At 54.0% G+C, this 12,228-nt stretch overlaps 1 protein-coding gene across 2 annotated transcripts in view; it reads left to right on the plus strand.

Annotated features, from left to right (window-relative positions):
- The window catches only part of ddr2l (discoidin domain receptor family, member 2, like), a 94,438-nt gene that overhangs the window by 24,812 nt on the left and 57,398 nt on the right, over positions 1–12,228 (plus strand). The window contains exon 1 of one of the 2 annotated variants that reach the window (XM_038781682.1): positions 225–353. The exons of the other annotated variant lie outside the window; for it this stretch is intronic. The gene's annotated coding sequence lies outside the window, so the exon portion shown is untranslated. Of the gene's footprint in view, positions 1–224; positions 354–12,228 lie in introns of those variants that run through there. 2 annotated transcript variants of the gene reach the window in all.

A 12,228-nucleotide genomic window follows, 5' to 3' on the forward strand; every position in this document is an offset into this window, starting at 1 on the left:
CGCGGAGGGGGCGGGGTTGCGCGGAGGGGGCGGGGTTGCGCGGAGGGGGCGGGGTTGCGCGGAGGGGGCGGGGTTGCGCGGAGGGGGCGGGGTTGCGCGGAGGGGGCGGGGTTGCGCGGAGGGGGCGGGGTTGCGCGGAGGGGGCGGGGTTGCGCGGAGGGGGCGGGGTTGCGCGGAGGGGGCGGGGTTGCGCGGAGGGGGCGGGGTGACTGTCGCCAGGGGGCCGGGTCTTGGATCCCAGTTTCGGGAGCGGGAGCGGAGGCCGCGGGTTGTGGACGGAGTTTCGAGTAAAGCGGCCGCGGAGCAGCTCAGAGACTCCCGCCGGCCGAGGGAAAGGGCCGGAGTACTGGAGGGTAAGTGACCGGGACCCGGGCACCGAGATCGCAGACCGGGCACCGCGAGTCAGGCGGCCGGACTCAGCAACACCGGTAGAGCCGGAAACTGGGTCCGGGGGTCGGAGCCGGTTCGGGGGTCGGTGCCGGACACTGGGTCCGGGGGTCGGTGTGGGACACTGGGTCCTGGAGCCGGACACTGGGTCCGGGGGTCGGAGCAGGACACTGGGTCTGGGGGTCGGTGCCGGACACTGGGGGTCGGAGCCGGACACTGGGTCCGGGGGTCGGAGCCGGACACTGGGTCCGGGGGTCGGTGCCGGACACCGGGTCCGGGGGTCGGTGCTGGACAGTGGGTCCTGGGGCCGGACACTGGGTCCGTGGGTCCTGGAGCCGGACACTGGGTCCTGGAGCCGATCACTGGGTCCGGGGGTCGCTGCCGGACACTGGGTCCGGGGGTCGGTGCTGGACAGTGGGTCCTGGGGCCGGACACTGGGTCCGTGGGTCCTGGAGCCGGACACTGGGTCCTGGAGCCGGACACTGGGTCCGGGGGTCGCTGCCGGACACTGGGTCCGGGGGTCGGTGCCGGACACCGGGTCCGGGGGTCGGTGCTGGACAGTGGGTCCTGGGGCCGGACACTGGGTCCGTGGGTCCTGGAGCCGGACACTGGGTCCTGGAGCCGGACACTGGGGGTCGGAGCCGGACACTGGGTCCGGGGGTCGGAGCCGGACACTGGGTCCGGGGGTCGGTGCTGGACAGTGGGTCCTGGGGCCGGACACTGGGTCCGGGGGTTGGTGCCGGGCACTGGGTCCGGGGGTCGGAGCCGGACACTGGGTCCGGGGGTCGGAGCCGGACACTGGGTCTGGGGGTCAGTGCGGTACACCGGATCCTGGGGTCGGTGCGGGACACTGGGTCCTGGAGCCGGACACTGGGTCCGGGGGTTGGTGCCGGACACTGGGTCCTGGAGCCGGACACCGGGTCCGGGGGTCGGTGCGGGACACTGGGTCCTGGAGCCGGACACTGGGTCCGGGGGTCGGTGCCGGACACTGGGTCCTGGAGCCGGACACTGGGTCCGGGGGTCGGTGCCGGACACTGGGTCCTGGAGCCGGACAGTGGGTCCTGGGGCCGGACGCTGGGTCCGTGGGTCCTGGAGCCGGACACTGGGTCCGGGGGTCGGAGCCGGACACTGGGTCCTGGAGCCGGACACTGGGGGTCGGAGCCGGACACTAGGTCCGGGGGTCGGAGCCGGACACTGGGTCCGGGGGTCGGAGCCGATCACTGGGTCCGGGGGTCGGTGCCGGACACCGGGTCCGGGGGTCGGTGCCGGACACCGGGTCCGGGGGTCGGTGCTGGACACTGGGTCCTGGGGCCGGACACTGGGTCCGGGGGTCGGAGCCGGACACTGGGTCCTGGAGCCGGACACTGGGTCCGGGGGTCGGAGCCGGACACTGGGTCCGGGGGTCGGTGCGGGACACCGGGTCCGGGGGTCGGTGCCGGACACCGGGTCCGGGGGTCGGTGCCGGACACTGGGTCCTGGAGCCGGACACTGGGTCCGGGGGTCGGTGCCGGACACTGGGTCCTGGAGCCGGACACTGGGTCCGGGGGTTGGTGCCGGACACCGGGTCCGGGGGTCGGTGCCGGACACTGGGTCCTGGAGCCGGACACTGGGTCCGGGGGTCGGTGCCGGACACTGGGTCCTGGAGCCGGACACTGGGTCCGGGGGTCGGTGCCGGACACTGGGTCCTGGAGCCGGACACTGGGTCCGGGGGTCGGTGCCGGACACCGGGTCCGGGGGTCGGTGCTGGACAGTGGGTCCTGGGGCCGGACACTGGGTCCGTGGGTCCTGGAGCCGGACACTGGGTCCGGGGGTCGGAGCCGGACACTGGGTCCTGGAGCCGGACACTGGGGGTCGGAGCCGGACACTAGGTCCGGGGGTCGGAGCCGGACACTAGGTCCGGGGGTCGGAGCCGGACACTGGGTCCGGGGGTCGGAGCCGATCACTGGGTCCTGGGGTCGGTGCCGGACACTGGGTCCTGGGGCCGGACACTGGGTCCGGGGGTCGGAGCCGGACACTGGGTCCTGGAGCCGGACACTGGGTCCGGGGGTCGGAGCCGGACACTGGGTCCTGGAGCCGGACACTGGGTCCGGGGGTCGGAGCCGGACACTGGGTCCGGGGGTCGGTGCGGGACACCGGGTCCCGGGGTCGGTGCCGGACACTGGGTGCGGGGGTCGGTGCGGGACACCGGGTCCGGGGGTCGGTGCGGGACACCGGGTCCGGGGGTCGGTGCGGGACACCGGGTCCGGGGGTCGGTGCGGGACACTGGGTCCTGGAGCCGGACACTGGGTCCGGGGGTTGGTGCCGGACAATGGGTCCGGGGGTCGGTGCGGGACACTGGGTCCCGGGGTCGGTGCCGGACACTGGGTCCGGGGGTTGGTGCGGTACACTGGGTCTGGGGTGACAGCAGGACACCAGGCCTGGGGTCGGTGTTGGACACTGGATCTGGGGTGACAGCAGGACACCAGGCCTGGGGTCGGTGTTGGACACTGGGCCCAGGGGTCGGTCCCGGACACTGGGTCTGGGGGTCGGTGCCGGACACTGGATCTGGAGTGACAGGAGGACACTGGGTCTGGAGTGACAGCAGGGCACCGGGTCTGGAGTGACAGGAGGACATTGGGTCTGGAGTGACAGCAGGACACCAGGCCTGGGGTCGGTGTTGGACACTGGGCCCAGGGGTTGGTCCCGGACACTGGGTCTGGGGTTGGTGCCGGACACTGGGCCCTCAGAGCCGGGCACGCGGTTGGTGCCGGGCCCGGGGGTTGGTGCTGGCGATTTGGCCTGGGGCCAGTTCAGCAGCTGAGGAAAAACTTTGCTCCTCGTTACTTGGCATTTTATCCAGAAAGCAATTTAGTAATTGGATCTGTATTGTGGTCGCATTAAGTTGCTGGACCAAGGCGGGACCAAACTCCTCGAGAGTGTGAAAGGTGAGAAAAGATAAAGGAAATTGGATTTGGTAACGGGAGCTTCAATTTTGTGCTGATGCAGTGTGAGTGATCCTGGGGAAAAGAGCGATCTTACCACCGTCAAGCCTCATCTGATCAAAGGAGCTTTTTGGAGGGGGTGAAATTTTTCGATGTGGAATTAGCATCCTTACAATTTGGTGCAAAACATTTTTATGTCGTCATTCAGGAGCACGTGGAAAGAAGATGCAGCTAGTAATGAAGCAGTGCAGCAGCCATTTGTGACGCTCATTGCATGCTGGAGACAAGGCTACTGTTCTGTATCAGAGCCAATATACATCACCAGAATGGGGCTACGGGTCAATTGTACAATAGTTGCCCAGGCAGTTGGTCACTGAGTGGAGTAATCGGACTGCATAGGATGCAAGATGTAGTAATTGGACTGTGTTGGATACAGGGTCTGATAATCGGACTGCATGGGATACAGGATACAATAATCGGACTGTGTGGGATACAATGCAGTGATTGGAATACCTGGGATACAAGGTGCGGTAATCGGATTGCGTGGGTTACAGCCTGTGGTAATCAAACTGTGTGGGAATACAGGGTGTAGTAATTGGACTGCCTGGGATACAGGGTGTAGTGATCAGACTGTGTTGGTGCAGGGTGCAGTAATCGGATTGCGTGAATACAGGGTGTAGTAATTGGGCTGCGTGGGATACAGGGTGTAGTAATCGGACTATGTGGATACAGGGTGTAGTAATCGGACTGCGTGGGATACAGGGTGCGGTAATCGGACTGCGTGGATACAGGGTGTAGTAATCGGACTGCGTGGATACAGGGTGTATTCATCGGACTGCGTGGGATACAGGGTGTAGTAATCGGACTGCGTGGATACAGGTGTAATTGGCTGCGTGGATACATGGTGTAGTAATCGGACTGTGTGGATACAGGGTGTAGTAATCGGACTGCGTGGATACAGGTCTAATTGGCTGCGTGGGATACATGGTGTAGTAATCGGACTGCATGGATACAGGGTGTAGTAATCGGACTGCGTGGATACAGGTGTAATTGGCTGTGTGGATACAGGGTGTAGTGATCGGACTGCGTTGGTGCAGGGTGCAGTAATCGGACTGCTGGATACAGGTGTAGTAATGTGGGATTTATGGTACATTAATCGGACTGCAGGGATACATGTTGCGCTAATCGACTGTGTGGGATGCAGGGTCTGATAAACGGACTGTGTGGGATATAAGGTATGGTAAGAGGACTGTGTGGGATACAGGGTCTGATAATCCAATTGCGTGGGATACAGCGTGCAGTAATCAGACTGCGTGGGATACAGGCTGTGGTAATCGGACTGCGTGGAATACATGATGCCGTTATCGGGCTGCATGGGATTTGGTGTGGTTATCGGACTGTGTGGGATACAGGATGTAGTAATGGACTGCATGGGTCTTCTGCTCCTATTTCGTCTGGAAATATGCCCCGATAACCTTTCACCCCCTTGCTTATGAAGAATCTATTCACCTCTGCGTTAACGCTGCATCCACACGTGTCCCTCTGAGAGAAAATATTTCTCCTCATTTCTCTTTTAATTGGACGGCCACATATTTAGATTCTCCCACAAGAACAACATCCTCTCCACATCCACCCTATCAATACCCCTCAGGATCATTAAGTTTTCCATCAAGTTGCCTCTTTTCTCCAGTGGATACAAACCTAATCTCACCAATTTTTCTCCACAAGATACCCTGCCCATTCCTGGTATTGGTCCAGTAAACCTTCTCTGATCTGCTTAGAGCTCATAGAACATACAGTGCAGAAGGGGGCCATTCGGCCCATCGAGTTTGCACCGACCCACTTAAGCACTCACTGCCACCCTATCCGCGTATCCTAATAACCCCTCCTAACCTTTTTGGTCACTAAGGGCAATTTATCATGGCCAATCCACCTAACCTGCACGTCTTTGGACTGTGGGAGGAAACCGGAGCACCCGGAGGAAACCCACGCAGACACGGGGAGAACGTGCAGACTCCGCACAGACAGTGAACCAGCGGGGAATCGAACCTGAGACCCTGGCGCTGTGAAGCCACAGTGCTATCCACTTGTGCTACCGTGCTGCCCATGTGCTTCTAACACATTTACATCTTTCTTTAAATAGGGAGATAATACTGTACTGGTCTTACTAATGCTCTGTAGAGCTGAAGTATAACCTCCCTACTTTTGATATAAATTCCCCTTGCAAGAAATAAGATTCTATTAGTTTTCTAATTACCTGCTGTACTTGATGATGAGCTCTGCAATCTCACTATTTAGAATAGGCTGTAGTATACATACTGCAAGGGATACGGGTCTGGTAATTGGACCCAGCTTCTGGTAATGGGATGCGTGGGATACAGGGTGCAGTAATGGGACTGCGTGGGATACAGTGTGGTAATCGGACTGCATGGGATACGGGATCTGATAATCAGACTGTGTGGGATACAGGGCCTGATAATCGGACTGCTTGGGATACAGGGTGTGGTAATGGGACTGCGTGGGATACAGGCTGTGGTAATCGGACTGCTTGGGATACAGGTAATCGAACTGCGTGGGTTACAGGGTTTGATAACCAAACTGTGTGGGAATACAGGGTGACGTTATTGGACTCCGTGGGATATATGATGCCGTTATCGGTCTGCATGGGATTCGGTGTGGTTATCAAACTGCGTGGGATACAGGATGTAGTAATTGGCTGCATGGATTCAGGGTCTTCTGCTCCTAATTCGTCTGGAAATATTTGCCCCGATAACCTTTCACCCCCTTGCTTATGAAGAATCTATCCACCTCTGCGTTAACACTGCATCTACACGTGTCCCTCTGAGAAAATATTTCTTCTCATTTCTCTCTTAAATGGGCGACTACATATTTAGATTCTCCCACAAGAACAACATCCTCTCCACATCCACCCTATCAATACCCCTCAGTATCAAGTTTCCCATAAAGTTGCCTCTTTTCTCCAGTGGATACAAACCTAATCTCTCCAACCTTTCTCCACAAGATACCCTGCCCATTCCTGGTATTGGTCCAGTAAACCTTCTCTGAACTGCTTCTAACACATTTACATCTATCCTTAAATAGGGAGACCAATACTGTACACGTGTGGTCTTACTAATGCTCTGTACAGCTGAAGTATAACCTTCCTACTTTTGCTATAAATTCCCCTTGCAAGAAATAATATTCTATTAGTTTTCTAATTACCTGCTGTACCTGATGATGAGCTCTGCAATCTCACTATTTACATAATAAGCTTTTTTATTCTTCCGATTAAAATGGAGAATTTCACATTTTGCCACATTATACCCCATTCACCAATTCTTTGCCCACTCATTTTAACCCCTCTGTCCATTTGTAGCCTTCGCATAAACCACTTCACAATTCACTTTCCTACCTATCAGATTTAGCAACTATACCGTCAACTTTGCCCAAGTCATTTTGTATCAATTATAAAAAATTGAGGCCCCAGTACTGATCCCTGTGGCATGCCCCTCGTCACATTCTGTCAACCAGAAAATGGCCCATTTATGCCAACATTCTGTTAGGCAAACTTTGATCCACTGGAAGGTTGTCCTTTAATGATGGAGTGTTTGGGGATGGGTGGAGGTAGCAGCACCCAGTCCAGGATAAGGGAACAGACAGAGTGACCTGGTTGCTGTGGCAGTGGGACAGTTTTCAAGCAGAATGGTGCTCGGCCATTGCGGGGTTTTTGCAGGCAGGCTCACATGGGGCTGGCTGATGGGTACAGTGAGCCTGGCATGAGTTAGCACTCAAGACTATGGATTTTGGATCACTGGCTAGAGGGGAGCAGCAGTGGGAGGGTTTGTGAAATGGTTAATGATAGGTAAATGAGAGACTCGCGCGTGAATTGTAATATAGAGGAGCTAATGAATCAGTGATGTTGCAGGGTCGAATAAAATACTGATGTTGATGATAGGTCGGGTAGGGTGTAGAAAATTCCACTCCAGGCTGAGCCTCCCTCAGATCATGGTGAACTGGCTGTTGGGGAGATTTCAGAAGTCAGAACAAAATGTACTCCCTGCTTTGTGTATCAGTGTGGAAGGATGCCAGTGGAGAGGGAGTTCGGGACACAGTTCTCCCAATATCAAGGGTGGAAGGGTTGAAGTTGGAAAAAGAGATCTGTACAAGAAGAAGCACTGGGAACAGACAAGGTCCGTGGTAGGAGGATGGAGATGATGAATGGCACTTGGTGCAAGTTAAGACATGGGCAGCAGAGTTTTAACTAAGTTCAAGCGGACGGAGGGTCGAATATGGGATTACAGCCAAGGGTGCGATGGGATAGTTGAGTCCAGAGGCATTGATGAAGTTGAGGGCTATGTTGAGATGTGGATTGAAAACGCTGAACATTTGGCTATGGCTTTGTTGGAACCTGATTCTCAACCTTTGTAGGAATTTGCTGACAATATTCTTGTTTGGCACGACATTGATTTATTTCCCAGAAGCGAGTAAATTAGTCTGAAGCTGATCTGCACATCCTGTGGACACTGACAACTGGTACTATACCCAAAGTCCAAGGTGGGACAGCACTGTTGCTCTGAGGCCCACTAACTGGGCAGCAGGGTAGCATGGTGGTTAGCATCAATGCTTCACAGCTCCAGGGTCCCAGGTTCGATTCCCGGCTGGGTCACTGTCTGTGTGGAGTCTGCACGTCCTCCCCCTGTGTGCGTGGGTTTCCTCCGGGTGCTCCGGTTTCCTCCCACAGTCCAAAGATGTGCGGGTTAGGTGGATTGGCCATGCTAAATTGCCCGTAGTGTCCTAATAAAAGTAAGGTTAAGGGGGGGTTTGTTGGGTTACGGGTATAGGGTGGATACGTGGGTTTGAGTAGTGTGATCATGGCTCGGCACAACATTGAGGGCCGAAGGGCCTGTCTGTGCTGTACTGTTCTATGTTCTATGTTCCATAACTGTGCTGAACTTACATTGTATTTTGTTTGTTGACGGGATGTGAGTGTCACGGTTAGGCCACCAATTATTGCCCATCCTTACTTACCCATGAGGTGTGGTATGCTACCTCCTTAAACCACTGCAGTCCATGTGGTGTAGGTATATCTCCAGTACTGTTAGGGAGGGAGTTCCATGGTTTTGACATAATGAGAGTGGAGGAACGGTGAAATATTTCCAAGTCAGGATGGTGAGTGTCTTGAAGCAGAACCTCCAGGTTCCCAGTTACCTGCTGCTCTCGTCCTTCTGGGTGGTAGAAGTTTTGGGTTTGGGCAATGTTGTCTAAGGAGCTTTAGTGAGTTGCTACAGTCCATCTTGTCGATGGTACACACTGCTGCCACTGTGTGTCGGTGGTAAAGGGGATGGATGTTACAGGTGATGGATGGGATGCAAATCAAGTGGGCTGCTTTGTCCTGGGTGGTGTCGAGGTTCTTGAATGTTGTTGGATTTGCACTCATCGAGGCAAGTGGAGAGTATTCCATTACTCTCCTGACTTGAGCCTTGTAGATAGTGGGCTGTATTTATGAGGCTGAATCCAGTTCAGTTTCTGGTCAACGGTAGAACCCCAGGATGTTGATAGTGTGGGATTCAGCAATAGTAATGTCATTGAATGTCAAGGGGTGATGGTTAGATTCTCTGTATTGTTGGAGATGGTCATTGGCTGGAACTTGTGTGGGGTGAATGCAACTTGCCACTTGCCATCCCAAGCCTAGATATTGTCCAGGTCTTTCTGCATTTGGACATGGACTCATTCAGTATCTGAGGAGTTGCGAATGGACTGAACATCGTACAATTATTAGTGAATGTCCCTACATCTCACCTATTGAATGGAGGGAAGGTCATTGATGAAGCAGCTGAAGATGGTTGGGCCTAGAACACTACCCTGAGGAACCCCTACAGTGATGTCCTGAAGCTGAGATGATTGATCTCAAGCCACCACAACCATCTTCCTCTGTGCCAGGAATGACTCCAACCCGTGGAGAGTTTCCCCCCTGATTCCCATTGACTCTAGTTTAGCTAGGGCTCCTTGAAGCCATACTCGATCAAACGCTACCTTGATGTAAAGGCAGTCACTCTCATCTTTAGATTTCAGCTCTTATGTCCATGTTTGAACCAAGGCTGCAATAAGGTCAGGAGCTAAGTGAACTTGTGCAACTGAAACCGAGAGTCGGTGCGCAGCTTATTGTTAAGTAAGTGCATTGTTGATGGCCCCTTCCATCACTTTACTGATGATTGAGTGTAGACGGAGTGTAGACTGATGGGGTGGCAATTGGCTTGGTTGGATTTGTTGTGGACAGAACATACCTGGACAATTTTCCAGTGTTGGAGCTGTGCTGGAACACCTTGTCTAGGGGCATGTCAAGTTCTGGAGCACTAATCTTCAGTACTATTGCAGGAATATTGTCATGGTCCTCATCCTTTGCAATGTCTTCAGCCACTTCTTGATATCAAGTAGGTGAATTGAATTGTCTGAAGACTGGCATCTGTGATGCTGGGGACCTCCGGAGGAGACCGAGATGGATCACCCACTCGGCACTTCTGGCTGAAGATTATTGCAAATGTCTTTTCCACCGATGTACTGGGCTCCTCCATCATTGACGATGAGGATATTTGTTGAGCCTTCTCCTCCAGTGAGTTGTTTAATTGTCCACTACCATTCACGACCGGATGTTGCACGATTGCAGAGCTTTGATCTGATCCATTGGTCTTGGGATTGCTTAGCTCTGTCTGTTACATGCTGTTTATTCTGTCTGCCACACAAGTATCCTGAATTGTAGCTTCACCAAGTTGACACCACATTTTTAGGTATGCCTAGTGCTGCTCCTGGCATGCTCTCCTGCACTCTTCATTCAACCAAGGTTGATCCCTGGCTTGATGGTAACGGTAAAGTGGGGGATATGCCGGGCTGTGAGGTTACAGATTGTGGTTGTTGTATACAAATCTGCTGCTGGTGACGGTCCACAGAGCCTCGTGGATGCTCAGTTGTGAGTTGTTGGACCTGTACTATAAGGGTGCAGCTATAGCCTTGTCTCTTGGTTTCAGTGGGGGCTGAAAGTGTAGTGTGATTTAGGCACATGGATGTTCAGAGGTTGCTTCTACTTCTTTGTGCCCAGTTCTGTTGCTATTTGGCTCCATGATTGTGCGATAAGATGTGCGGATGACACTCTATTGGCTTGTATCGCAGCCAGTGATGCAGACTATTGTGTTGATGTCTCTGGCTTGAGGCCAGGAGAAGGCACTCTGCACACGGCCTTGTTTATCTGACAGAAAGAACTCTGTTACTGAGGCAGACTTTCAGCATGTTAAGTGTATTTATGTTTGAAAAGGTGTGGTATTTGTTGTTGAGATACCAGCTACTCGGGTACTGCTCACTGAGGAAAGAAGCAGTACCTCTGTGTATTGGACGGTTCTCTCACCCCCCTCTCCGAGAACTATTCCTCCGTTTACCCTTCCCCCGATCCCTTTCTTGTTTGGGAAGAGTAATCACACAGGATGGTGATGGTGGTGTGACAGACACTGATTGAATGAAAAGAGCTAGAGTTTTATGGATTTTATCAGGTTGGTTGGACAGGTGTGCAAATACAGTGGGAGGGCCCAGAATTGGCCTGCCCGAAGCGAGGACCTAACCCAGAAATATCTAGGCAGGTGAACGACAACGCAGTTTCAATCAGCCTGCTGAAGTCAAACCTGTTCAAACTTGGACAAGCTGGCCAACGAAGCCCAACCCCAGCCAGACAGTGAATCCAAATCCCAACCCCAGCCAGACAGTGAATCCAAATCCCAACCCCAGCCAGACAGTGAATCCAAATCCCAACCCCAGCCAGACAGTGAATCCAAATCCCAACCACAGCCAGACAGTGAATCCAAATCCCAACTCCAGCCAGACAGTGAATCCAAATCCCAACCACAGCCAGACAGTGAATCCAAATCCCAACCCCAGCAAGACAGTGAATCCAAATCCCAACCCCAGCCAGACAGTGAATCCAAATTCCAACTCCAGCCAGACAGTGAATCCAAATCCCAACCCCAGCCAGACAGTGAATCCAAATCCCAACCCCAGCAAGACAGTGAATCCAAATCCAAATCCCAACCACAGCCAGACAGTGAATCCAAATCCCAACTCCAGCCAGACAGTGAATCCAAATCCCAACCACAGCCAGACAGTGAATCCAAATCCCAACCCCAGCCAGACAGTGAATCCAAATCCCAACCCCAGCCAGACATGAATCCAAATCCCAACCCCAGCCAGACAGTGAATCCAAATCACAACCACAGCCAGAACAGTGATGCTGTTCTTATAGCCAGATCAATAAAGCTAACTCCAGCCCCACCATTGAATTCTAACCCAGATGTTCGAGGGAAGATTTTGTCCTCCATGTTCTCAGTGGTTCCCCAAAATCTCAGCAGTCAACCCTAGCTGTCCACGGAGCTATTTCTATCTGAGTTCATCGGTATGGTTCATGGGCTAATGGAGGGCCCTGTGTGTCTAATTTGCTGTCTTCAGTGAATACTGGACAGCAAGAAATCTGCTCATAATTGTTCTTCCAGAAGCAGAGAAAATGAGGGCTTCCATTGGCCAGTGGGCAAATCCAAGTTGTGAGGTAAACTTGTAGCAAAAAGACAAAGTCGGGAGTATAATGGCCCACACATCCTGTCACTCAATTCCTTTGTCTTGTGATTTTGTGATCTACCCCATCAACCCTTCTGAAGGTCTCTATTAGATCACCTCTCAGCCTTCCTTGTTCGAGAAAGAAAGCCCCAGTCTTCAGAACTGGTTGTCTTTCAGAACAGGTTCAATGCCTGAAAACCCGCTCGTGCTGTTAGGTAATTGAATCCCACCGATCGTGGGATTAATGAGTGAGCATCTATAATCAAATTGTGGAAACCTTTGGCCTTTTAGTCAAGATTTCCGTGAAGAGAATGGATGTAGAGTTTTGAAG

This window comes from Scyliorhinus canicula, chromosome 21 (genome assembly GCF_902713615.1).
Source record: "Scyliorhinus canicula chromosome 21, sScyCan1.1, whole genome shotgun sequence".
In the NCBI taxonomy this organism is placed as follows: Eukaryota; Metazoa; Chordata; class Chondrichthyes; order Carcharhiniformes; family Scyliorhinidae; genus Scyliorhinus; species Scyliorhinus canicula.